The sequence below is a fragment of the Giraffa tippelskirchi genome, chromosome 1 (assembly GCF_054371585.1).
Source record: "Giraffa tippelskirchi isolate mGirTip1 chromosome 1, T2T-mGirTip1v1.2.pri, whole genome shotgun sequence".
Classification (NCBI taxonomy): Eukaryota; Metazoa; Chordata; class Mammalia; order Artiodactyla; family Giraffidae; genus Giraffa; species Giraffa tippelskirchi.
This window is the reverse complement of record NC_137275.1, coordinates 47,237,856-47,242,627: the sequence shown is the minus strand read 5'-3', so window position 1 is coordinate 47,242,627 and position 4,772 is coordinate 47,237,856. Positions and strand designations below refer to the sequence as shown.

General features: G+C 37.5%; 1 protein-coding gene across 6 annotated transcripts in view; it reads left to right on the top strand.

Annotated features, from left to right (window-relative positions):
- GABRB1 (gamma-aminobutyric acid type A receptor subunit beta1) overlaps positions 1-4,772 on the top strand; it is a 438,781-nt gene that overhangs the window by 153,261 nt on the left and 280,748 nt on the right. The window contains exon 1 of one of the 6 annotated variants that reach the window (XM_081590786.1): positions 2,097-2,248. The exons of the other annotated variants lie outside the window; for them this stretch is intronic. The gene's annotated coding sequence lies outside the window, so the exon portion shown is untranslated. Of the gene's footprint in view, positions 1-2,096; positions 2,249-4,772 lie in introns of those variants that run through there. 6 annotated transcript variants of the gene reach the window in all.

Sequence of the window (4,772 nt, the reverse complement as noted above, 5' to 3'; positions counted from 1 at the left end):
AACTCTTTGTGACCCCATGGACTATAGCTTTCTAAGCTCCATTGTCCTTGGAATTCTTCAGGAAAGAATACTGGAGTGAGTTGCCATTCCCTTCTCCAGGGGATCTTCCTGACCCAGGGATCAAACCCAGGTCTCCCATACTGCGGACAGATTCTTTACCATGTGAGCCACCACAAGTTTGAAATCTACATTCATTTTCAGATACCTGAAGAGAATTACAAGTGGTGAGGTTGGGCCATTGTTCCTTGATGTTGCTGAGTAGAAAAAAGATTACAAGTGTACGATAAGTACATCACTGTGTGTTCTAAGGCAGTGTTTCAAAAGAATAGTTTCTGTGAAATATCTGGGATGCTTGCCTCAAGTCCTCATTTTGACTATGCCAAAAAGTAAAGTCTGTTACAGACTTTACTTAGAACAAAATTAAATGAGTATTAATGAGGTTAAAGGCTTCAGTAAAGGGGCATGATATGGAACTCTCAGACACATAGAACTTCAAAAATCCTAATGTAAATGCCAAATCAATTAATATAAGAGCTCGGGTGGTGGGGGAGGGGTGTGTGTTCACAACTTTATAGCCAGAAATAAGGTAAGCTGAATCTTTATAACTGTCTTCAAAAACTTACATGTGTCACTGAGGAATCACTCAGCACTGTTTGATCAGTTTATTCATCAGTGCAAACATTCAAGATTGTTAAATAATACCTATTCTATTCTGGACATTGTGCATGATGTGGTAAACACACACACACACACACACACATAAACACTGCCTTCCTGGAAGGCAGCGTCTAGGAAGGGGTACAGACATGTACATAGAGAAATGCCTTGTGGTATATTAGGTTTAATACTAAGGCATAAGAGGAGCATAGAGGAAAGAAGGAGTAATTCCCTGGGGTTCCAATGCCTAGCAGAATGGTTGGCACATAGTAACTATTCAAAAAATACTTCATAGATGAAAAAGTGATTGCCTTCAGGTAAGTTTCAAAGGTAGATATGTCTAAATCAAAAATTTTGAGATCCTAAGTGAGGAACATTCAGGCTGTGAAGAGCTGAGTTCCTGTTATTTGAGTTGATAACATGTGGAGGCATCTATAAGAATTGATAGCAGTCTTAGCACCCACATAGTTGGGCTTCGCTGGGAAAGAGAACCCAGTTCAGGATCCATGATGAACTCCAGAGATCTCCAGCAACATCTTTCAAGGGATTCAGCTGCATGATGTGTTTGCTTTATCTCTAAGCACTGCTTTCACCAGCAATTCTTGCTAGTCTCTTTTAGCCCCTGCATACTGCTTCCTCTCTGTATGTCTTTGTTTCTGCTCCGTGCTACTGCCTGTGTCCCTTTCTGTGTGTCTTAACTTTCAAACTCCAGGGTCTCTATCCAATACAGAGTATACATAATGTGCAGAATGAATATTCAAGGACATTTCATAGTCCACTGCCCAGTTTTTTTAAGTCTTTCTTTGCATCAGAGTGTTGTGGCTAGCCTGGGGAAGTCTTGTGATCAGAGTATGTTCAAATAAGTATAAAAAATAATGGTTGTGGAAATGACACACCCTCAGAAGACTATTTTATGCACAGTATAACAATTACAAAGGGGTATCCAGTGATATTGTGGAAACAGTTGAAATAAAACAACCTCTTGGGGGGATCTCTAAGTTATACTTGCAGTAGTTAACTAATTGTTGAATGCATAACTGTGTATTAAGTGCTGTCATAAACCTTTCATTTTACTATCTCAATTAATTCCAAACTCATGGGGAGAAAGCAAGACCTCCGAAGATTAAGTGAACTGGTAAGAGAGCTAGTAAAAAATAAAACTGAAATTGAATTGAGGTCTATTTGACTCCAGATCCTATGTTCTATCAAATAATTGTGATACTACATAACTATAGTTTCTAAAGGTGCAACTCAGCCATGGATTTTAGAAAAAACAATCACAACTGACAGTACATCATTCTTAACTCAAAAGTGGAGTACTCATACAGAGTACTATGCCGTATGAGTACTCATAAAGAGTACTCACAGACACCAGCCTATGCACATTATGACTGGTTTGTTATGTCATGAGCAACCAGAACCCCAAAGCTCCTCAGTTGGCTGTTTTCCTGAGTGAGCATTATCGATTCAGTTCACATTAATATATTTAAATCTAGTCAACATCTGCTGGTGTCTACGTGCTAGATACTGTGGGCATACAAAGATGAATGAGACGTGGGCTACACCCTCAAAAGCATAGAGTGGGATACAGGTGAAAAAGTCAAATTATGACCATTCTGGGTAGAAAAGGTAAATGCTGTCTGTAGTAGAAAAGTTAACAAAGTAACAAAGAGCAGAATAAGGGGAAGATTAATTTGCCTTGGAGAGGGGATTAAGGAGTTCTTTGTAGAATTCAACTAGTATCAACTTGGGTCTTGGAGATAAGTAGGATTTTGATTTTTAAGAAGAGGAAAAAGCACAACCAAAGACAGAGATATGGAAAAATACAAGAATATTAAGGAGATAGCCTTTTGTGTCAGCAGGAGGATACATTTGAGTGGGCAGGTAGTCAAGGGACAAATGATTTTGGAAAAGTATGTTGAGACAGATTACTGAGAACCTTGCTTGACAGAGTCTTGACTTCTCTTTTGAGAGGTATGGCAACTATCAGCAATTTTATTCTGCCAAACAGATCTTCCCCTGAATATGAATCAGGAAACCTCACAAATCCTTCCCGAGGTGACTCCATTCTCAACTACAGCATTATCTGTCTTCATGTACAGTTGCAGTGTGGCAACCCGCTAGTATTTTCAACCACTCCCTTGGAAACTGGAGCTCATGACTACTGTCTAGAGTATCCTCTTTAAATATTTCAAATATGAAGGCCACAGATTATACACATACATGCACATACACACTTATACCTAAGAAAGGGGATGGAGAAAGAGAGAGCGAGAGAGAAAGAGATGTGCTGTGAGCACAGGAAGGATTTTTATAGGCTTGTCTTTCATCTTGCAGAAGAAACAAACATGATGTAGCATGTCTATTTATAGATCTCTAAAAATGATTTCTAGTCAGGTAATCTTGCAAAATCAGAGAATGCATATATAACATAATGAATATTTAAATGTAATGGGAACTTCAGATCCTCTTGAAACTAAGGTATTTCAGTGGCAACATCAGAAAGGACTGATGCCAAGGGGATGAGAATCGTTACCATGGCAACTCCCAGGCTGACTCACTCATAGATAACGCCTTAAACTTGTGACATGAGAGAGATAGCTTGAGGATTTTTAACACTGTACTAAAATACATATTGCTTCATGCAGACGAGAAAATATTTCAGCATAGCATTTTCCCCCCAAAGGCTTTCTATGACATTTCTCGACAAGACCTCTCTTGTCCTTCCGTCTCTCCGTGTTTTGGATGGAGAAATGGCTCCAGAGGAGGTGTGGAGAATTGAGGGAAACTTAAACTGCTCTTCAGAAATCAAATTCTGCATTCTGCTGGCAGATATCACTTTAGTAGTCATACTCCTTCTTGATCTTTGATTTCCACTCACATCTGAGCTGGGAATTCAACTTCCAATATACTTCAGAACTACATGTTGTAGAAACAAATGTGTGAAGGCAGAAGTAAGTAAGTTGGAGGGATAGGAAAACACGCAGTACCAGAAATTAAAGATAATAGAACTCTCTCTCTCCCTATTCTTCTTTTCCTTCTTTAGTATTCATGAAAATATTTTTATAGGCAACATTAAGAGAAGTTTCCTGGTTTACATTCCTTTTGCTGCAGTGGAAAGAGAGGACTGTAGGAAACTGACTAAATATAAAATGACATACATGGAATCAGGAACAGATTTTATAGAACTAATGAAAATATAGATATTGTTCATTTAGGATTTTGAAGAACACAGAGGGAATATCCAGGTGACTGTTTCTCAAATTAACATCTGAAAATTAACAGCATAATAAGCTCCTTGAAAGCGTCATCAAAAAAATGTAGGTTTCAGAACTGTACTCCTCAGAAATCAAACTCAGTGATCCAAGCAGTTGTGGTGGTAATTATGTACATTGAGTGTGAGAATTGTTCATCTAATCAACCTATTCATTTTACTGCATATAAAAACTCCCTGTCTGAGAGTTTGATTTGCCAAAGATTATCCACAGGTCTAAAACTCACTTCTCCAAATCCTCAGATTCATTTTCATTAGTAAACCAAGTTTCCCATATGAATTTTTTAAGGAAATGTATTAAATTTTAAAATTTTTATTTTATTTATTTATTTTTAGTGAAATATAGTTGATTAACAATATTGTGGGGGCTTCCCTGATGGCTCAGATGGTAAAGAATCTGCTTGCAATGAAGAAGACCTGGGTTCAATCCCTGAGTCAGGAAGATCCCTTGGAGAAGGAAATGGCTACCCATTCCAGTATTCTTGCCTGGAGAATTCCATGGACAGAGGAGCCTGGCTGGCTACAGTCCATGGGGTCACAAAGAGTTGGACATAACTGACAACTAACACTTTCACACTTTCACTTTTATTTTACAACATTGTGTTAATTTCAGGTATATAGTAATATGATTCAGTTTAGATAAATAGATAGATGGATAGATAGATGTAAATATTCTTTTTTGAAATTTTTTATTATAGGGTATTACAACATAATGTTTTTAATAATATAAAGCTTATTATATGACTGCACTAATACCCTTTAAATATCCTTAAAATGAATGTAGTGGAGTGTGATGCCACAGTTTAAATAGAATTTTGATTGGGTAATGAATTATTCAAGA